This window comes from Dermacentor andersoni, chromosome 8, assembly GCF_023375885.2.
Source record: "Dermacentor andersoni chromosome 8, qqDerAnde1_hic_scaffold, whole genome shotgun sequence".
Lineage (NCBI taxonomy): Eukaryota > Metazoa > Arthropoda > Arachnida > Ixodida > Ixodidae > Dermacentor > Dermacentor andersoni.
In genome coordinates this window covers 108189849-108213440 of record NC_092821.1, presented here as the reverse complement: position 1 = coordinate 108213440, position 23592 = coordinate 108189849, and the positions used below count along the sequence as shown (strand labels likewise).

Here is a 23592-nt window from a genome sequence, read left to right as displayed (position 1 = left end):
ATAAAGAACTTAGCCGCAGGTTAATACCCAAGAACTACTTTGAAGGGGTTCTTTATTCCCGTCACACTCGCCAGTAGATACGCCTGCGAGAAGGAGCCCAACCTTAAGGAAAGGCTTAGAGAGTACAATTATATTTTGCTGAACTTTGTGTTCTGTACCCTGGGCCTTCATGTGTATGATTGTTGGAGCAAAGGGATATTGTCGTGAGGGCGTGAAGCACAGGTCGCAATATTCCGAAAGTTATCAAAGGCACAGAGACAGGGAGGTGGGGCTGGGCTACTTTCGTAAGCACTTCTCTGGTAAACTCTATTGATAATGAGCTCTCACTTATTTCCAGATGGAGAAGGCTCGAGAGTAAAAGAATGGACATTTGGGCATGTTGGCAAATGTGAATAGGGCCATTTCCACATTTTTACATGTGTTATTAGTGTCGTGTTGAGGCTTGTTCACTGCGATGGATTAGCAATTACATTTTACGCGAAGCATTGCCCTGTTATCTTTGCATGGCCTGTGCATGGCCATGCACAGGCCATGCACAGGGCAGGGCCATCCACAGGGCATGGCCATGTTACCTGTAAGCCCCTGTACATGGGACTTACAGCTAACATTCCTAATATTTTTCGAGCCTTGTGTTTTATGAAGTATCGAGCTTGCTTTGGAAAAATTTAAGCAATATGAATGAGGTACCAATGCTGCCATGAAAGAGACATCAAACATAGAAACTTGCAAGCGCAGATGAGAAAATAACGCAAGAAAAAATATCAACATCAATGTATATTTCATCTGAATCATTGAAAAATCGAACACATATCTGAAGGCTTCTAAAACTCAAAGAAAATTTTCAAACGATAAATGTACACATTCCTCCTTGGCATTCCTGGAAAAAAGAAAAAAAATTCTTGGTATGAACGCATTTCGCTATGCTATTCAATGCAGGTGTGAAAATCGCAAGAATATACTTCAAATATGAGGTTACTTGTAATCACAATTGTATGTTCAAAGATAACAACTGAATTTATTCAGCTATGAGGGCCATGCAACAAAGCACAGAATTGAAGTAGAAGGAATAGTCACAGGAGAAAATTGAATAACAGTGAATACTACAGTGGCAAGTGCTTGTGCTATACGTTTCCGATTATAAAATAAATCTTGAAACGGTATCCTTAAGGATACTTTTTTATTCAGCATCCCACATAAAAATACGAATGCACCTAAACACTTTTCATCAGTTGTGAATGCAAAAATAACAGTGTCAAATCGAACGCCGCTAAGCGTTCCTTGGAGTTTTGCGCAACGTGTAATGTACCACAGCGGTACGTGCTGCGCGAGGCAAGAAGCATTAGCAGCCTGCGGTGTCAGCGCCGCATGTCGCCGGCGTCCTGTGCGACGGGAGACCGAGGTGGCAGCAGCGACCACCAGGGCCGGTTGGCGCGAGCAGCAGATGAGCTCAGTGGGGGTGAGACAGAGAGAGAGAGAGAGAGAAGCGGACCGCGTACTGGTTTCTTAGAGCGAGACGACAGCATCCGTGGATGTGCATCACGCGGCTGCTTCCCCGACGATAACGCGTCTTTCCCCATGGCGTCGCGTCGCCGTATCCGCTCCGTGGAGGCACTCTCGGGACGTGGCGTCGCAACCAATGGGAATTTAGGTGCCGTTTCGCTGCTACAGACGACGGCTTTTTCGCTGAGTAGGCCGTTTGATGATTTCACATGCATGCAGAAAAAAATTACCTTACATACTCCGTTTTCGTTGCAGCCCATTCCATCTGGGGCACTTCTTTCGAACGATGCCACCTCTTGTGTTTCTAGCAAAATAACATAGCAACTTAATGTGCACGGCTGAATCACCTGCGTCAAAAATAAAATGTTCATTTATCAAGTTGAACCCTGTATAAACATGGTGACCCTTTCAGAACACACTATCCAAAGTAGCCAGCGAAATAACTTTCCCAATTGGTCTTTCTTTTTTAAAGCGGCTATAAGCCCTTTAGCTTGCCCCTTAAATTCTATACACTGCAGTATGCTATGGTTATCCAGAAAATCAAAAGGAGACAATGGACGCTACGTCTATAGCCAACTATCACATTGGCCTTATGCAACGTTCTGGTCTCTTTATGAACTGTTAAGGAATATACCTATTAATGGTATTAGGACTTCAAGCAGAACCGCGAGATTACCTGGATATTGAAGTAGGGATAATGACATATTTATTGAACTTTCAATGCTCGAATGCCTCACTGTCTTCATTATTGTGAAGTGCAACCTTGGGTTTTCCCGAAGAGCTTTTTTTTTTCACACATAATACGAGCTGCGACGATCAGCTCTCATTCAACATAATCTCGGTTTTAATGGCAAACATGCTTTTGCAAACGGTAATACCATTAGCCTCATCATCATCGTTGACCTATATTTATGTACACTGCAGAACGAAGGCCGCCCCAAGCAAGCTTTAAGTATACCTGCCCTACGCTAGCTTATTCCTGCTTGTGCCAGCAAATTTGCAAATTTTATTACCCCAGCTAACTTTCTGCCATCCTCGACTGTGCTGATGGCCCAGTGGTTATCTGCCCTGCTTATTACGTGGCCTCCACAGCTCCATTTTATTCTTTTATAGTCAACTAAAATATTGACGATACTCGTTTGTTCTGTGATCCAGACACCTGTCTTCCTGTCTGTTAACGTCACGTCAAACATTTTAGAGCGCAGCTCTTTGGCGCCCGTTCCTGCGTTCGTGGCGCCGTCGTCCCTCGCCGTAACCAAGGTCATTATCCGCGCTCTGCTCAATTCACCCATAGAGAGAAATTGATCACTTCAATTAACTAAGATCGGAGACTAGCAAAATAAGTTAACTTTCTCAATGAGCACACATTGGCGCCACAAGTCTGCGTGTTGACTCGCTTCAACCAAATTTTTCCGTGAAGATCGACGAATTTTGCAGAACAAATTCAATGCGAAAGTCATCAAGACATATTCGAGAGGCTTTGAAAATCAACGCGTCCCACAGTGTTGCTGCAACATCACGTTGCCATGGCTTGTCGGTTGGACATACAAGTACATGATGGGTGTGTAAGGTGCGGCCTTGGAAAAACGCAGTCTCTCATCGATAGCCACATAATAATAAATTAATAATAAATTATGGGGTTTTATGTGCCAGAACCACTTTCTGATGAAGAGGCACGCCGTGGTGGAGGACTCCGGGAATTTAGACCACCTGGGGTTCTTTAACGCGCACCTAAATCTAAGTACACGGGTGTTTTCGCATTTCGCCCCCATCGAAATGCGGCCGCCGTGGCCGGGATTCGTTCCCGCGACCTCGTGCTCAGCAGCCAAACACCATAGCCACTGAGCAACCACGGCGGGTATCGATAGCCACATGCTGCTATTTCATTTGATAATGGCTATATTACATTCATCAATGGTAGTAAAGCACAGAAATGGAGTCATACCGTAGCATTCAAAAACTCCTCGTTTTCGCGCACTTTGCTCAAGCACTGGTTATTTCTCAGCACCTCGTCTCGTTGCTCAGCAGCAGTGCGTGTCTCCGTTCTGGCAGGTTCTGGACATCGACGGCGGAACAGACAGCTGGCATCGCGTGAGCTGCGTGAAGGAAAATTCCGAAAACGTGTGTGCCAGGATGGAAAGCATCGCGCATATGATATACATTCCATTTAGAGTGTGCTTAGTGGCACATTTCTAAACCGAATTTCTTCACTGATCGCTATCTTCTGTACACCATTGCCAGCACCAAGCAGAACATGTTAAGCGTGAAATGTTATGGCGAAGCTTACTTTATCTGCTTTCCCTAATTTGACGGGGCTGTATGTGGGGTCTGCCACAATCTCGGCGGATGTATATGTTGACCCACGAAGTTGTTTAGATGGATATTTCTTGCATGCTCATTGTCTGCGCGTATTTGCCACGCTTGTACAGCGCAACACAAAAAGTAAATTCCTGAATAGAACTGGAACATGTAACGTTGGCTGACAGATATTTCTAATTCGCACAAATCTGTTAATAGTATGCTGAATTATATTCAGAACGTTTTTTATTGATTCCCTTTTCTTTGACTTAGCCACTGAGTAGGTGTCTTATTGAGTGCACTTCTTCATGGCCACTTTTCAAGAACGTTCATGTACCACTACGATTTCTCCATAAAGTGTGAACTTGAAGTGCCACTCAGATACGTCTAGATACGCTGTTGTGTTAATATAATGGTGGATATATTTCAAAGATTAGTTCTCTTGGTTTACTTTCTTTCACGTTGGCAATCGGTATGTTGGCACAGGCGAATTCGCCAGCTTTTGTCGACTCCTCCAGTTTGCGTAAGTCTCACAATAACACAAGCGGGCGCACAGTACGCAAATGCTGCTTAGAAATTGTCAAGTAAGATACATCACATCATTCCTAGGAACATCGCTACGCATACGTCTCACACTGCACACTCCCCTGATTTGCCGTTTGAAATTCGACAGAACTTATTAATGCATTGCAGAACAATAAAGAATGCTTGGCAAGGAAGTTGTAATAGTCATGATCGAAGAACTGTCGTTCCATGATGTTACTCTTGGATACGACGAAACTAAAGTGTGCGAATTTCCATAACTTCTAAACCGTTTAATCAAGTGCCTTACCTGAACTTTGCTTCACAAATATTCCACGTTATGCGTTGGATGGGCACAAGTATTTGTCTGCAGTTAAATGTTCAGGGAAAAGCACGAATTCTTTTCCTCCTCTCCTTTCAATAAGAGAAAGTCCCTCATACAGCTCTTATGGTGAAGGTTGTTGCTTGTCAGAATGAAGGAGAAATTTTTCAACTGCAGCCAGAAAATCACCAAAAAGGAAAGATGTTTCTTGCCGATTCTGGGAGGGCGAGCCTGGCTGGGTGGTTCAGACGCGAGCATGATTGCTAGCCGTTTAACTTAAAGTTTACTGGCAGTAAGTTTTGAAAATGATGGGCTGGCCGCACCCTCGCAATCTGTGAACTACTATTTTGTGTTCTTGCGCCTGAATGACCACTGTCACGCCAAGCGCAAAGCAAGAGGAATATGTGATTAGAAATTACTAACATAGTTAACACCATGTTTTCATCATTGTCTCGCTACGTTATTATATTACATTATGTACATTATTGCATAACGCAGCGAAAAACATCAACGACTATAAGCTAAGGCGGAAATAAGTAAAAACTGTATATATAAGCGTATGTGTGCCATTGCAGCCACCCTACAATAAAATACTACACTTCACTTTCCTTATCGTGCTCCCACGACTTTCTTTACTCGTATTTCCAAGCAGCAGCTCCACATAGCAAAAAAAAGAAAGAAAAGAATGAAAGGAATTGCTAGTATTGACAAAATCAATTGTGCGCAATTTAAGCGCAAATGCGATAATGGCAAACTTCGATGCAAAATAAATACCTGGACAGTTTCACCCAATATATGAGCAGCATCAATGTTCGCTGGTAATGGTGCACGAATACTTGAAACTTTCTATTAACCAGTATATTATTCTCCTATTCGATTCGGTCCTGGAATCGAGTAGTTGCTTTTCCTAAATGGGACAGTATTTCGAATGGTCTTTTTTACTTCATGTCGTCGACTGTACATGATCAAACGTAAAATTAAAAGAAAATGTAATAACCTGATTTTATAAGCAGTAGACATAACGTACTAATTGCACGCTGTGTCGCGGAAGGAGCAGTAGGTTTCCTGTTAGATCATAGTTCTAAGAGATCACAGTCGAGGAAATTGTATTTAGAGATGCCATTCGGCTATGGAGCATTCCTGACCTCTTATTGGATTAGGTGTGAGTACATAAATATACTCTTTAATATTACATCACCATCGAGTAAGATATTGCGATAGCAATTCTTTGGACATACCAGGCGCATTTCTGCCGTCGCCACAATATTCCGTATGAAGTCCAAGGGCGATAACACTATCGCCACGACCCCTGCGCTGTTTGTGCGAGTGAATGTATGCCAGGGGAGCCGACGGTCGCGTCTCAACCTCGCCCGCGTGGACGGGAGAAGAGAGGGGAGGAAGTGCGCCGTCTTTCGTCGCGGGTAAGGAACCCAACGTTGCAAGGCACCGCGGGTAGGGGATAGAGGGGGCGGGGGGGGGGGGGTTGGCGTTGTACTCCCGCCGCAACTGCGTGTGTGGCGGCTTGGCGCGGTCACGCGGCCGTATCCTAAGTGCGTTCTGCGTTGGGGCCAGAGTCTAGCAGCTCCAACGGATCGTAGCTTTGTATGTGCCGTGTGTTCTCGGCGCTGAGCTTGCGTTGAAGCGATGCGTAGCACGAAGGTTACTTTGCTCGCTGTTCGGTTTACTCACCCCCATGTTTCCACAGCGAGTGTTCCCGGTCATCGAGTGTGATGTGTTCACGTTTGCTGTGCGCGCTGACACTATGCTTGTTTAGATAGCAGGTGAATGTTCACAAGCTCATACGGCCCATAAAAGCGTCATCTCTACTTCGTATGGCTTTCTACTAATTGCCTATCATAATGGACGCTTCGCCTTTCTTGCGGAAGTGCGAGTTTTAAAGCGAAAGCTTTACTGGCCGCGAACTTGCGATTTCGCCGTGGTGGTGCTCCGAGGATGCACATGACGTCACAACGCGCGCCACAAGTCAATACTGCGCGTGCGCCACTAGTAGCACCGAGCCCCCGGTGTTCCGCCGCTCCGCAGCGCCGCGCCTTTCCGCCGCCGCCGTTTCATATGACGTCACACCGAGTTCCTCGTCGTTGCGCTCGCCTCCGCTCACTTCGCCAGCTGCGTCGCATGCCTGATAACATGTCGGAGGATTGAAAACGAGTGCTCGCGTGTGCCGCAACCACAGTTGAGGCAGCAGTATGGACGGCGACAATTCTGATAAGCAGGAGTAGGCCTTGAATCGACATCGGAATGTGATGAAGAGGAAACGAACCGCCCAGGAAACAGGCGAACCACGCGCTGAACGACTGGCCAAACGCTGCAACATAGCTAGACAACCAGGCTAACCTGGACTTGCAATAAAGATTAACCAAGGCTAACCATGCTATGCCTTAGCTTTGGCAGCGTATATCCTGGCATAGCCGAGCTAAGCCACTGCCGATTTCTTTTACTCCAACGTTTCAAACTTTAGAAATAGTGCTTTTTTTATTCTGCCATCGCCGCAGGCGACCTGGATTTACAATTTAGTAGCAATGGTCTACGCAGATGTTTAATGTCCTGAACACTTATGCTAACACACCAGCCCATTAGCTCCGAAGAGCCCTGTAGTTACTAACAAACTTCGTAGTTGTTCCTAGCGCTCTGTTAGTGCTTCCTAAAGCATGTTTCTGAAGTACGGTAATATTATAAACTTTCATTGAATGTACACGGATGCAAAAATTGTTTGTTTTCGATTTTGAGAAGACTGTGAATTATCTGTGAGCCATGTGTGAAATCTCCAACACTCAATTTGGTTCCACTTGTTTCTGGCATTATTTGATTGGTATTTGATTCATTGTCAAAAACGGCTGTTCGCACAGTCCTAGATGCTGGCACTATTTATTTTGTTAATTTTCCCATCGACGTTAGGTTAGGCATAGTGGCGGTTTATCTAGGTCTTGACGTTCTGACTTCAGGGTCAATGAAAATCTGTTTGGGATATTTTTGGTTAGGCATCTGAGCGTTGCCGTATACATTCATTATGAGGTGTGTATGCAAACACATGCCTTGAATGGGCCACGTAAAGAAAGAAAATTACTGCTTTAATTTTCCCATAAGAATTCTCCATGAAAGCTCTGCACCTCGTTTGTTTCAATGTTCTCACATCTAAAAGTATACTAGAGAGGGTAGGCACTGGTATATAAAAACAACCAAATAAACTTGCTTCTTGAGGTGTGCTATTATTCTAAATTACAATATAAATTCAATATTTGATGTTCTTCTATTCGTATAAAAACAAAAATAATTTACTAGTGAATGTTTCCTAATACTTGTTTTTTTTTCGGATACTGTATTAGAAAACAACGTTTGTTGCATTCCAAAGAAAGAATGACTAGTGCAAGGTAAGACTTCCCCGCATAATTTTGCTGCATGAGAACCACGTTTGTACACAGATGCTTAAGTTCATAAATGAGTGCATGGCGCTTCACTGTCTCCCTTTCTTCTGTCCCTTTTCCAGAAATGTATTTTGCGCCACAAAGTATACCTAGAAAAGTAGAGGTCTGCTCAATAGTATACAGTCAGCAAATCATGTTACCGTGACATATGCAGCTTATAAGTTTGCCTCCTCAGCTGCGGTAATAATATTTTATTTTCTCGATATTTTATGATTTATGGATTCCGTTGATGTGAGCTGCGGTGCTCTAGTACTACATTTATTTCATTTTACGAACACATCATTTTAATAAGTAAATGCTGTAAGGTGTCGCTTCTGTTCTTTCATGACTCTTATATTCATAATGCACTAGGTGAGGTTATTTATTTATTTATTTAAAGTTACATTGCAGGTTCCATAAAAGCCAGTGGGCAAAGAGGGCGCAAATTAAGAAAAGAAGGACTAATATAACTTATTGTACATAAGTAAAAATAAAGAAACATAATATAGTTCACTTAAGATGACATGAATACAGGAGAACACCGGAAGAAAAAAAAAAGAAACGCTAGTAGACCTTTCAGACCAAACAGAGAAAAAAGCATTTTAGGGCAGTAAAAAAAACGAACTACAAAAGTAGTTAGTGTAGCATCAGCCAAAGTAGGATAATATACTCAAAAACACAAAAGCAAGAGCGTGAACTCAGAGGCACAACAAAAAAGCGTAATAAACCCATAAGACCCCTTCCCCTCCCCCCCCCAAAAAAAACAATATAAAACATCACGCCGTTTGTCATTGGTACGCAGAGAGAGGGAGAGAGAGAGATAAACGGGATGGGAAAGCAAATATGTACTTATGAGCTCGTGGAATTTAGCAACATTTGATCTGATTTCTTTCGTACGTAGATACATCACAAAGGACCGGACACCACTTAGGATCGGCTTCTGGTAAGGTCGCATAATGGAATGAATATACGAAGGCTGTGTTTTTTCCAAATGGTTTACTCCATTCGTTATACCTACCATTCAATCACACTATTCATATAATATATATATGTATATATATAGTAAAGGTATCTGTATTTTTAACCACTAGTAACAAGTGTATTGCAAACAACAGAAGTGCAGAGGTTTAGGAACGTAAATGAACCAAAATCGCTAAGTAGCAGCACGCGCAAAGCATTAAGCCTGAAGCCGACACGACATGATATTAATAAATGTTCACCACCGCACAGAGCGCGTAACTCGTACTTAATGGGTTTCCACAAGGAAAACTTTCCTTGTATTCCTCCCCTGCTCCTGCGGAATGTCAGGGAGTACTGTGGCGGTACTCTGACGGAAAATGGACGCCACCTAAGGCGGGCGGTGAACGATGCGCTCTCCCTCTTTCCAACAATATGCTGGCTACATATTCTGCTATTCGGTGTCGCTTGTCACAGTTGGCCGTCTCCTACTACTACTACTACTACTACTACTACTACTACTACTACTACTACTACTACTACTACTACTACTACTACTACTACTACTACTAACAACGGGCGACGCAAGTCGTGGCAGAATAAGGTATTGCGCGCACGGCATTGGCATGGCCATGGCTACACTCACCGCACTCGTGTGGCTGCCTGAACCCAGCGTTACCGCCGTTTTTACGTGTGTCCTCGGTGGGAATGAGTAAAATGTGTTACGGTCGTAGCCCTCGTGACTCAACAGTACCTCGTGACACAACAGTGCATGCGCAACAGTGCCTGTGCGAAAAGTACCGCGAAAAGCTCCAGATTGGGAGGAGCTGCCCCGCTACGGCGCTACGACGCTACTCCGTACACCAGCGTTGTGTCCGCGAGTGCTGGCGGTTACCGAGCGAACTCTCGCCATGCGTGCGTGGGCGCGTGACCGCCCGCGCTCTTAGCCGGTTTGGTTTGCGGCGCACAGATTTGCACGCACTACTTGTTTCTGCCCGGCTGGTCTACCGACTGCAAGGGTAAATGCACCCATTTTTATAAATCTTAGGATACATTCAACCCCTTGCATACAAAATGAGGCTTTATTTCGCTTCAGTGGTATGAGTATTGCCAGACACGACCACTATAAAGAAGACACTATTGAACTTTACGAAATGGTCGGCGTGGCGCCTGGCACGTTCTGTGAGCGTGGGCGAAAGCATGGTACCTTCTTTATCGTTGCGCTTGCAGCCAATATCTCTCTTTTTAATGCATTTCGATAATGTGATTCAAATACTTTCACAATAGGAGCAGGGCTCACTGTGAATAAAATCTATTTTTCATTACAATGTAATTGCAAGCACTCACTAAAGATTGCACAAAGCGCCAGTTTATAACATGAAGTTTTTAGGCAGTGTTCATAGCTTGAGAGCAAATGTATAAATAACACATATTTATGACACTACATCATAAGTAGCTACTTGAGAATATCGGCCGTAGTCCATCGTAACACAAAAAAATTACTACGACCCGCCGAGGTTGCTTAGTGGTATGGTGCTGGGCTACGAGGCAGGTGGTCGCGGAATCAAATCCAGGCCACGGCGGCCGCACTTCGATGGGGATGAAATGCGAAAACAGCCGTCTACTCAAATTTAGGTGCAAGTTGAAAAACTCCAGGTGGTCTAAATTTCCGGAGTCCCCAACTACAGCATGCCCGATGATCAAATCGTGGTTCTGTAGCGTAAAACTCCAGAATTTAAATTCTTACATTTTTATCTTTACGTTGTGTATTTTATTGCGTAGCGTCCTTGGGATAGGTTCCCAGGATAATTTTCTGCGGATTTCCATTTGTCGTTCCGTTTCGTGACCCCGCAAAATCACGTATCGCCATCTACGCTTGAATTTCTGTGAATACACAAACGTCTATATGCTAACCGCCACCTATTTGTGGGTGCGCGAACCGCAGACGCGATATTTGGACAGAAAACCACCAGGTGCCGACAAACATCAGCCCAAAATCCAAGCCATCTAGTTTAAAGAGAATGATGAGCATGACGGTTATTAAATAGATTTGCGTAAACTTCGTCCTTCTCGTGAGCGTTTTCACGAATTTGCAAACGCATCATTTCAAACAAAGCACTGTGATAAAGACAAATAAATGCCATTAAACTTGTTGGAAGGCAGACTTCGAGCCTAAGACGTCTTTACAGAAGCCCGATATTGAAACCATTACGCTACCAACGCACACATCAACAAGCGTCATAGAAAACCCTTATGAATTTCTCAATGGCGAACGAGTTCATGGAGACTCTTGGAGCATTTCGATCGACCCGACTCGACAGGCTCCACCACTGCAATTAGTTGCGATTATGCGTCTTCACAAGGTCTCGTGGATTTGTACAAGGACATGCTTCTTTATAATTGAGGACAATGACGGTACGCAAAGAGCAATAAAGAAATCCACAAGAAAGCGTCAAGCCAAAAGCACAAAGATGAAGCAAATCCATGCACTAACCACGATTACCATTCTGGCAATATGCCGAACCCAAAGAACTGCCGAAGTGAGAAGGAACGGAGTGGTCAGAGCGCGGCAAGGAAAGTTGTGCGAAACGCGGCCCTTACGGAGGCACAGTTAGAACGCGGGCGATATCTTGCAGGGTCAAGGTGCTGGTCCAAAGGAAGCGCCGCACGCAACCGGACCTCCGCGTCCTGAAGATGATCCAAGTGGCGAATACCAGCCACTTTGAAGACGAGACCCTCAACTGCGCGGGCCCGTCATGTTGAGGCCACCACCCTTGCCCCTCCACGACTACAAAGCCTTCCTGCGTCCACTGTAGGGCTACGTTTGGACCAGTGGACTCGTCCCATCTTGATACGCGCCATTGGGGGCAGGTTCGCCCCCGGCTGAAGTCGATAGGCTAATTTTTCGCCTTCGCTGGAACACAATCTTACCGTGAAACCACGCCGCATGAACTCATCGCCTAGAACCTGTGCAGCGTCCAACACTTTCACCTGGGCCAGCAGACCTATCCCGTTTCGGTCTATATAGCGGCGCCCGACAACTCGCGTCAAGGAATCATCTCCGGTGTGGACCCGGAGCGAACCCGTCCGAACTTGTGGATCATCTCATTATACCGGGCTTTAGCGTCCTGCAGGTGCGTGTGATGGGCAAATGGAATATGGCCCTCCTCCCCTTCGAAGGCTGGCTTGGCGCTCTTTGGCCATACCTGACCCTTGCGCCACTAAACAACACACATTGATTCATTTCACCTTCGAAGGACTCCAGGTTTCCACTACGTTCACTACTGCGGCGCCGAATGCCGCTGCTATGTATACATCGTCCCCGCCAGCAAGTCTGCCCGGTTGGCCACGAGTTGGGACATCGCTCTGACAACTGCCCCACACTAGACCGCATCGTATGCGAGATATGTGGCATTGATAATCTAATACAGGGACACTCCTGCTCACCCAAGTCCCGCTGGTGTCGGGGCGATCACTCGCATATAGACGCGGGCTGCCCCAACCGTATTCGGTCCCCCTTCAACTAGGAACGGGTTCGGAAGCTGCTTCAGCAGGAACAAGCGCAGCAGCAGCAACGACCACACCAAGTGAATTATCAGCCTAAACCCTCATCGTTAACCCTGGCTGAGCAAATGGTAGGCCTAACGCCGGGTAGGAATTGCCGATCAAGGTGACGGTCCCGAGGGAAGTCACGATGCAAGCCCCGCTCTTGCAGCCGCTCCAGCACTCAGTTACGCCTGCCGCCAGTAAAACGGATGACCACTTCACAGAACGCCACCCCATCGAAGACACCCCGGGCGAACCAGCTGCCGAGAGAATAAAGCCAGCAATCCAAGATCCCCAAGGCCAAGCACAACTCGGCGGAATCTCAGGAGGAAAGCTGGGTGAGGGGCCCTCCCCTGGTCTCGCCCTCCTCCCCTTGGCCGTCCCCGAGCCCAACTTTACCCACTCAGGCCAAACAGAGCGCCCACATGAATGCGCTTCAGCAGCTTCGCCCAGAGCTGGAGGCCAAGATGCAGGCTCTGGATAACCGCCTCAGATGCGAGATACAGACCACATGCGGAACATTCGACAGGAGTTCCGCGAAATGCTTAATGATGCGGTGTCGTTACTAAAGGATAGAATCAACAAAACGGTGACCATCCTGGAAGACCTGATAACGAGCAGAATCACCGCTCTATCCACTGAGACACAGCTGGAAACACAGCGGAGCATAATGCAAATTTGCCAGGAGCTCGGCCCCGTCCCCACAACTACTCCGAGCACAAAACCCTCTCACTCATATATGCGCCCATCGGTCCTATAACCCGAAGACGGGGTCGCGTAACGTGGACCAACTCGTCGTATGGTAATGCAGGTGGTTATGCCGCAAACGGCGACCCTGCAGCAACATATTGCCACGACCACGGTGGATCCTGCTATCATTCTGCTTCAAGAACCCAACTGCAGCCCGTCCCTCACGGAATACGAAGCGCCCAGCAGTAACTCGCAGCTCATGGGGGCTCTGGCATCCAACCGCTAAACGGTTCTTACGCATTCCGTGGACACGGACATCCCTCATCAAATTTTAGAAGTCATCACACACCATAAGCAAAATTAAAGTCTCTTTATTCTAAATAGCTACAGTGCCCTCCTGCCCGGACTCATAATTTTCACTGCTTAATTACTGAGTTTGGCAAGCTCGGGAGCAAATTGTTGATCCGCGGAGATTTAAATCTACCGCACCCTGTCTGGGGCTACCCGAAGGCAACAGTGAAAGGGACCAAATTGTTGAATGGGATGTGCAACATGCGGTTCACATTACTTTCTGATCCCGCGCAACCCACCCGCATCGGAAACAGTGTTGCGACAGATACGTGTCCCGACCTCACAATGACCCGCGGCACTGGAGCGGTCGCATCCAGTGAGTCCTTAGACGAGAATTAAGCTAGCGATCACTACATCGTTGCAACCACCCTTCCTCTCACCAACTTTCGCCGACCCGAACACCGGCTTCGTATAACATATTGGGCTCGTTTTCGGGAGCGTCAAACCAGCGCTCCAAAAGCTGGTTGGGGCTAGGACTGGCTCGCAGCCTTCACAGCAGATCTCGAGACAACCAAACGCGCGTTCACTACCACCTCTGCCAATCCCGACGTTGACCCACACCTTCTCCACCTGTGGAACTCCAGGAGGTGGCTGACGACGTGATGGAGGAGGCAGCGTTTGAAGCGCAAGCAGCAACTACAGGTTGCCCGTATCCCGCGAGAAGTGCAGGAGTACGTTCAGACTATTACCAGTAACAACTGTAGAGGATTCTGTGACCGCCTGTCCGGCACACTGCGCACGGCTAAGACGTGGGCCATTCTCCGAGCATTGATAGATCCACCGGGAACCAAGACGCAGACACACAAGCGCTTATACAGTCTTACTCCCTACAGTCTACAGTCTAATCCCGTCTAATACAGTCTAATCCGTAATACAGTCTAATCCCGACCGCCGCCTCCAGGCGCTCGAGACGCGCTTGATCCCGCCAGGCTCCTGCCCTCAGTACCGTCCTTATCCGTATATCACAGAGCCGTCCACCACGCAAGACGCAGAAATCGGAATTCAGGAAGTCCGTGCCATGTTGCAGGACATCCGCAAGAATTCGGCAGTGGGAGGGGACCACATGCGGTACGCGACTCTCCGCAATCTCAATAACGAGGATCTTGAGCAGTTGTTGGGCACGTTTAGCGAGCATTGGCTGAATGGCACGCTGCCACAGACATGGCGCCAAGCGGATATATCCTTTTAAAGCCGAGAAAACCTATACCCATCAACAAACTCAGACCCTTCTCACTTACGTCTTGTATAGGTAAGCTCATGGAGCACGTGGCCCGGCGGCGCCTGCAGCCGTTCCTCGAGCGCCAGTCCTTTTTCCCGCATACGCAGTTCGTTTTTCGTTCGCACCTGTCTACACAGGACGTGCTACTGCAAATAGAGGAGGAGGTCCTGGGTCCCCCGCAGGGACCGCAAACCCTCGCTTTCCTCGCCCACTACCTTAAGTCGGCCTTCGATAATGCGGAGCACGACCTCATCCTAAACAACCTCGGCGAATGGCTGCGTATCCGGGTATACAACTATGCCCGAGCCTTCCTCCGCGACCGCACAGCAACGATAGGAATTGGTCCTCACCGCTCGGGTATCATCAAACTAACATGATGTGACACTCCCCAGGGATCGGTGATTTCACCAGCCCTTTTTAAGACAGCTATGGTAGGTCTCCCCAAACAATTGGACTAAGTCCTGCATCTTCACCATGCGCTTTATGCCGACGATATAAAGCTGTGGACGGTTCGGGGCTCCGACGAAGCTATCCAAGACCGGCTCCAACAGCCGGGCGAGATCGTGTCTGACTACGCCGGAAAGGGTGGCCTCAGTTGCTCACCCGACAAGTCCGAACTCGTGCCCTTCTGGGCACGAGTTCGACGCTAGACAGTCCCATGACAGTCCTCATCGACGGGACATCCGTACCACGGGTGTGGAGAGCGCGCGTCCTCGGACTTTACGTTCAGGACGATGGCAGGGTTGTACACACCATACGTCTCTCTGCTTTCGCGCCAGACGGAGCAGGTCATCGCTATGCTGCGTCGCGTTAGCAATCTTTGCCCGGGACTTAAGGAAAATGGCATGTTCTTATAAGCAGACGCATCCATTCTTGGCCGCTTCAACGATCACCTAACCTGTCACCCCCTAACGCGGTCAAAGCGTGACCGCGTGGATGCGTTCATCTGCAAAGCCACGAAAGTCGCACTCGGCATTCCACACTATAGCTCCAGTCAGCGTCTTTATCGCTCGGGGTACACAATATCCTCAACGAACTGCTTGAGGCCCAATGGATCAGCCAGCGCCAACGTCTTCTCACTTCGACGGCTAGACAGCTCCTCACTCGCCTAGATCACCCGCTTCCACCTACATCCCCAGACATGCAAGGGATCTCCGTACCGGCTAGGATCACTAGGTTGCTTCGGGTGCATCCCATACCGCATAACATGCATCCCGAGCCCAATGTCGGTCGACAGCGGGCACGGGTATAATATCTTGCGTGCACTCTTGGCGAACTTGAAGAGAACAGAGTCCTCTAGATGGAGCCGCTTGTATGACATAAGGGCGCACAATGGTAGTGGTCGACGGCACCCACGAGGGCGTGAGCGCTGCCTCTGTCATCTCTCCACCTTCTGCTACTGTCTCGGGAGTCAGTATCCTGGCGTTTACCCTCTCCATGCAACACATCTATAGCCTCCTGGGCGAAACGTATTACATAATCACCGATTCGCAAGTGGCTAGTACGGCTTTCTTGACAGCTCGTGGAATTCCAAAACCACGCACAACATTCCTTCACGTTCGTCCGAATTGACCGTACACCTCACCCACAACATTCACCTGCTTCGGACGCCTAGCCATGCCTCACCGCGGGGTAATGAACGCACTCATGTGGCCGCTTAAGGACTCAGCCTTCGAGCAACCCTGCGCAATGAGGACGCCAACATAGAGCACAGTTCCCCTCTCCACACTACACACGCCAGATTCGGCTGTACCAACGTCTACCGGCGTCTTTCGCACGAGTAGAGGCGGTCGCACTTCGCCAGCTGCAGACCCCCACATTCCCGTATCTCCACTTCTTGCACATCCTATACCCCACGCGCTACCACGACGCATGTCCAGAATGTGGCGTTTTCCCCACCACTTTGAACGCTACGGTACGATGCACCGCCTCCATGCTTCCCATTCCTTCCCCGTATCGTTCTTGCAATCCGCACCATAGAGGAAGGCGTCGCTCGCGACGGCACTTCCGAGGTCCAGCGGGCACTGATTCGACGGGCACGGGTCATCGCCGAAGAGGTCATAGTAGCCCCGCACTAGCGGCCCCTTCCAAATTTCCTAATACATGTCAATAAAATGTTTCCTTCATTCGCGCGGACAAGGCACGTGCGAATACTCAAGCAGCGAGAGAATTGCGTCTGCAACAACGGGGAGGAGCTTCTGAAGTGAACGCGTTGGAACGCATGTGAGCCTGTCGGCTGGCAGGTTATACGATAAAAAAAGCATTACAGGAACATTTATTTCATTTACCAAAAGCAAGACTGGCCATAAAAAGGAGCTTATTTGGGAGATCGTCATAGTGGGTGGCGTGGTATTCTTTGAGGTTGCCTATGTAAACCTACGTCAGTCGTGGTTTTAAGAGTAGAGGGTAAGCTTGATAAGTAATGACTACTAAGAATGCTGCGCACTACATGACAATACCCCTGTGGGGATTTTTTGTTGTTATCGTGGTATTGCTATCAGAAAATGCTACTCTCGTCGGCCAAATGAGAAAAATTTTTAGCTACCATACTCAAGCTCAAAAACGAAGTACATTAGATCACTTGTTGTGCGTTCAGCTTAATAATTTCATTAATGTTAATTAATTAATGCTTTAACGGTGAAATCGCTGTGTCTAGGAGCACACTCTCTGACTCCCGGTGCATTTAATAGGGGCGTCCACGAGCGATCTATATGCGCAGGACTTCCAAGCATACAGTAAGCATTAGGTTAGGATAAGTGTGCCATGTGCATGTCAGTACGAAGAAAAACACAGTGAAATGTTTAGACTAATGTTTGTAGCTCACAGGCACACAATGAAGAATGTTAGGGGAACCTCAGCGTTATTATTCCTGAAAATCACGCCAGGCATACTTTGGGCTCCACAGCAATCAATGTGATATACTAACCGTCTGACTATGCATGCCGTACTCATATGGTACTTTAAGAAAAAAGATATGCTTGGTATTGCTGGTGTTTACTAAAGGAGGCATTTACAAGTATAGACTAAACAGCGACAGAAACAGAGCACTTCCGAGACAAACTATATCAAGCAAATAAACCTTGATTATGTACCGCGTATGCCAGTTTGTATTGAGACAACTCACGCCAAAAATCTCTTCATTGCTGCCTTGCTGCATTCTGAGAACACCGGTTGTTGTTTATAAAGAGTAGGGTCCATTATATATCTACCATTTGCTGGGCAATTTGTTGAGGTCTCGCTGCCATCATGAGGGGAGCCTAGGCTGAAAGAGAAGTTTTTAACATGAGTGGCAGATTCCCATAGATATTTCCCACATATTTTTATTGTTCGCATTGCGATCCTGACCACAGGTTGTTTTTTTAATAAGTTGGCTTATGCGGAGCGCAGCTAACACTTGTCTAGTTATTAGGCGGTGGGACATGTGGAATCACTGAACTAGCAGGCTAGCAAGATTTATTGTTTTAAGCATACATCCTAGGTAAGTGTAAGTAGGACCAACGGTTGGGGAACGTCGAACTCTGCTAATAAAGTGAAAATAAAAATCACACACAGGTAAAAGGGCTTGCTACAGAAACTGCACAAGAATAATGCAGCAATCTAGGAGGAAATAATTTTTATTTTTGCTAACTCCATAACAGTATCAAGGCACAAGTACAAGAAGGTAGTTGGTCATCATCTAGTTTGACTGAGCACTGTGAGGTTTCTGTCATTTCGCATTGCGTTGTGATTTCGCATTTCCCATTTCGCATTTCGTTTTGTCATTTCGTTCAGGACAATTCACCCATTCACAAGGAGCAACAAGTTTACACAAACTGTCAGCTACGGTATGGCAAACGTGGTGTCGCCGCCTGTGTGAAACTGTATTACCGATAATTGTTGTGAAATATGATAATAAAAAGCACCGAGAGCCTGTGGGGTAATATTTCTGCAACATACTTTCGCACCAATAGTCAAAGCGAACAATACGCTTTGCTGATGTCTCCAATACTGTAAGTGAACAAAGCCACAGCCCGAATCACAAAGTTAGCATTGGTGAATGTTTTCTCCCTAATGAATGTGAGATGTCCGATTCCGATGTGACTCCGCGGCGATTACATGTCAGAATATACCGTCCACGCCAGTTTTCGCATACGAACGCAAGTAAAACGGCGTTCTATCGAAATGTATGCCTCAAGCCTTTTAACTTTCCATATGAACGCGAGGTGAATCTAGCAGCTTGCAAATGGATCTTCATACGTCATGCCTCGCTAATATCTTCATGTTAAAGCTAAGATGCGCTGTTCAAAAGTGTTCAAGGCGTTTGGAGGTATTTCAAAACAGGAGGGTTATATTTGTGTAGCTATGGGGTCACTCTTAATTCACAAAATACGCGCACGCAAATATTTGGAAAATTCTTTTAGTGTTCATATAAAGCATATGAATATGGTTTTGGAAGAAAAAGATAAAGTGAGCGCAAAATAATTCCAAGGAAGAAAAAGTTTCGTCACTGTTGCTCTGCTCTGGACTTGCTGGCTTCTTTCTTTAGTAATAGGCCTATATTTGGAGGCAGATTCCCTACGTCAGTTTTATGTGACACAGCAATGATTCCAAGGAGCTAAAAGCATTTCAAATGCAGCTCAAGTGAACGACACGGTGAGCGCTGCAGAAGAAACAGGCCAATGAAGCGAAGGCAGGGCTTCGATCTTTACCATCAACCATGTTGAAGTTGTAGCCCTTGCCGTAACGCATCAATACTTTTTTCGGCTGAGGTTCGTGCTATTCACGTGGAGATACAACTTTTCTTTTTTATACTGAATTTCTCAACGAAAACTTTGCGATGATCTTTTGTTCTATTGGTCACGCGTGGCTGTGGCTCCTTTTAATCCAGCGTGTGTAGAGGTTCTATTAACCACTCGGCCATGGCGGCTATCCGCCGCGGTAGCCAAGAGGACATACACGTGTGGAGTTGTGTTGTTGAGCTCGAGGCCAAGGGCTCAATCTCTGCCGCGGCAACCGTATTCTAATGGGAGCGAAATAAAAAGAAACAACGTCCGTGCACCGTACGTTTTTCGCATGTATACCCACCCGCTTTGAACAAAATTAGACTCCCTCGCTACAGCATGCCTCACAGTCATAACGCGGTTTGGGCACTTACAACCCTACAATTTGATGGACGATGTACTTCTTTCAAGCGTCTAGAAACACAGCATCAGAGCAAATAGCTGATCTTTCGCTCCACCCATGTCACACTGTTGCTGTTGGGTCCACTTGAAGAGCATTCTGAAACTGTGAAAACGAATGTTATGTAACTTCTCGTAACTTCGGTTACTATACCTAATAAACAGATGCAGTAATTCGCAGCGCCAGTCGATTAAGCGCGCAAATCTATTCGACATAGATTGAATTGTGATTAGACCAAAACTTTCAGCTCTATACATCAATTCTAAGTGAAAATTAGAGCGATATCTGCATTTCGCAGCAGCTTGCCTACGCTGGATGGAGTTTAGGTGGGAGACATCATCGTCTTTGGCAGCACCGAATATTAGCTTGTCTTAAGTTTAGTGGTCTAAACATTTTTGCAAATCGGGAAGGAGCCACGAACTCTTTATTTATTTTACCGTCATGAACGTCAAATGATCATTATGATTTACGTTTCCATCTGAACACTCCTCCTCTGTGCCATACTTGTTTTTCTCACTACGAAGGTGCAGTTTGGGAGTTGGTTGCTCTAAAGAGTATGGTATTTCACATTATCACATGCAGCCGAGACAATTCTAAGGTTTTTAAGTGTGATTAGTTCTACGTAGACATCATAAAAAGCTTTAAGCATGTAGCGCATTGATCTTCGATGGGGTAACTTGAGCTAAGGTAACGTGCTTTGTTAAGCTAACCAGCAACTTAGCTCCTGTGACTGTCGTGGAACAGGAGGATGAACTTCCTTGGAATAATAAATTAGGCTCTACATTTTTAGTTTATTACCGCTTTGCGTGATCATTTCATTTAGCCTTCTTCTAAATTTTCGATATTATTATGTCGCGCTTAGGCAATACTAAGCAAGCGGCACTGGAGACGTGTTTCGAGGGAATTCACGCACTATGAAGAAACAATGCAAGAAATTGCTTGGTCTGCTGCCTAAAATGACGCAACTCTTCGAGCATCAGCACCGTACATGTATGGCGGTGAAAAGAACTTTCAAATGATTACGGTTGCATATATAAGACGACTATAAAATGTTTGAAAGTAACGCACTTCTTCTCAAGCCTAGCCTCACTCTGTAGGTGCTGAAACCCTCTGTGGCTTCTATAAAAAATAATTTAGGCCTGCTGCTGCTTCTCGCATACAGGCAAAACTAGTTTTTCTCTGGGCTCTAGAAGGAATGCCCAAGTGGGACTGTGGCGATTTTCTCACTTCGCCTACGTTCTTACTGTCGCGTGGGCACGCCTCTCCTTCATCACATCATAATTGGCATCCTCTCCATTCCGTTTGGAGTAACAGGTGTTGGGGAAAAGGAATCCATGTAGGGAAAAGAGATTCGAATGTCGTTTTTCATCATCCAAAGTGCTACCACCTAGTGCTCACCCACATGGCTCTCCCGGATCAATCTAGTGCGATAAGTTTCTTTACGGGTGGGCGCTCACAAACGGGCCGTGCTACTGTATGCCTGTATCACTTGCTCCGCGTCCGAGAACTGGTAGAACCTCAACTAGTAGGGTGACAACTGATTACCGGAAGTTGCTCCCTTAATTTAATTTCCTGACAGGCACACAACACTGCGATCCTTTGCGGGCGGCCAAAAGGTATGCATTAATTTTCTTATGGCGCTTGTACGCGGGCCGAATTCACCTGTTCGCTTCACATTATTATGGTTTTTATTCGCAAAATTCTTCGTTATTGGTTTGGACCCGTCTCGGAGGCTGTAAGACCATTTCCTTTACTGGAATCAGAACCTCGCCGTGGCACATGATATGGGTGGAAAATGAAACGAATGATTGTCCCTAGTTGCTTCAAACCTATGTAGAGCATAAGAAGTTACTTGTCTGAATTTTTTTCAATTTTTTTTTAAATTTAGTTATTCCAATTTGCATGCGCACTCAAAGATAAATCATGTATAAATCTACACACAATAAAAAAGATGCGTCCCCTTATTGTTCATTAAAAATTGTTTGCTTCGGTCTTTTCGTAGTCCTCGAATAACCTGCAATAAAAATTCTGAGGCCAGTGGGACACAATTTCTGAAAAAAAAAATTCTTAAAAGGCGAAGTAACTCAAGATAAAATACATAAGTTATCAAATGCAAGTGTCATAAAACTCACACATGTCCCAGTTCGTGAACACCAGATAAAAGGCCAGAATCAGGATCATTATTGTCCGCAACAAGAACAACATTCTTCTGTTTACAGGCTCCCTTTCTAACAGATAACCCTGTTTGGGAGAACACGAAAAGAACATTTAAACTTTAACGCAGGCTTGTATGAATTCCATTCTTTGAGATATATGCTAACAATTCATTACAAGTGATTTGTCTCTTGTTGTTTATGTATTTCTTTCGCCCATATGAGGCTTGTACACTCTGGCAAGAAGACATGCAAGATTCTGAATGCTCTCTTTTGTGGTTTTCTCAAGCTCGACTCTCTGCCTTGCTTTAATAAGACATATAAACACATATACGGCCAATAACCTAGTCAACATCGCTTGACCCATGGCCTTTGCTTTAGAGAGCTCTTATTTCTCATGTCTGTAGAGGTGTGTTTCAAGAACACGCGCAGACCTTGTCAAATAGCTTTTGCGATTAGATATTCTCTAAACAGGGCGCGATGACACTTCAGGAGTTGTTGAGCGGCCAGTTGTTGATTGAGGCAGGATCTCCGTGCAGTAGATCAGACGCGCTACCTTTTGTCACTTTTACGAGTTTCGGGTAAAAATTATTATAGTGTATTTTTTTTTCGTCATTCGTTGTATTTGGCGTTAGGTTCCTGTTCCGCCTCGGTTTAATAAAATGAAAATAATGTGTCATTGAAGGTGTAGTCGAACCTCTGCCATAGTGCACAGCAGGCCGTACTTGGAAGCACTAGGTCCCAATTGCTTTCTTGTTTTTTTCGTCATTGCCCGCATTTGCTCAGAATACAAAAATATTCACAGTACTAACAGATATTTCCACATGCCCGCCAATCACAGGGTGATTTAGCAGTGTTGCAATTGTTTTAAGCATTCAAGTGCCTCCGATTGGCTGAACCATTGTGCTACCTGGGTATGCTGTGTCTCTACTTGAAAGAAATCTTGCAATAAATTCTCGGAAATTAAGACGAATTGGTCGTATGTCAACATCTGTATTAAAAACTGCCAAGCGCTTCTAAATTTTATACAGAGCGACGCGCATGACAGCATAAAATTTTCTTTCGTCGGGACAACCCACGAGTTGGGATGTCATGTTGGACTTCACTATCTCCGGGAGCTGCCCAATTTTTTTCGTCAGTTTTCACACGGTACGTTAGGCCACGTGCAAACTGTGCGACGTTCTGCCAACTTCACGATCGCCCAACTAATTTTTGTTTAGACATTTCTTCGCTGTATGGCAAATGCCAATACCCTTTCAACATACACGCCATTGGATAGTCATGGGTACGCACGAATGTCTAACACATAGTCGCTGATGACGTCACAATTCCTCTTTGTCTCGTTTACGCCCCTCCAATATCCGTGTAGAGCACAAAAACTGTCATGTAGCATGTTCATGTCGAGCGGCTGACGTATATATCAAGCCTTTGCTACCATATGATCGACTTCGA

The 23592-nt window shown here is 46.1% G+C and overlaps 1 long non-coding RNA gene across 2 annotated transcripts; it reads right to left on the bottom strand.

The window, feature by feature from the left end:
- Window positions 1-722: 722 nt before the first annotated feature.
- On the bottom strand, window positions 723-22205 carry LOC129384237 (uncharacterized). 2 transcript variants are annotated; one of them, XR_008611980.1, is made up of 4 exons: window positions 22120-22205; window positions 17952-18089; window positions 3446-3596; window positions 723-877 (listed from the first exon to the last, which is right to left on the bottom strand). It is a non-coding gene; the product is annotated as an uncharacterized lncRNA (long non-coding RNA). The 2 variants fall into 2 exon arrangements; XR_008611981.1 differs by lacking the exon at window positions 723-877 and adding an exon at window positions 1571-1847.
- Window positions 22206-23592: the final 1387 nt, after the last annotated feature.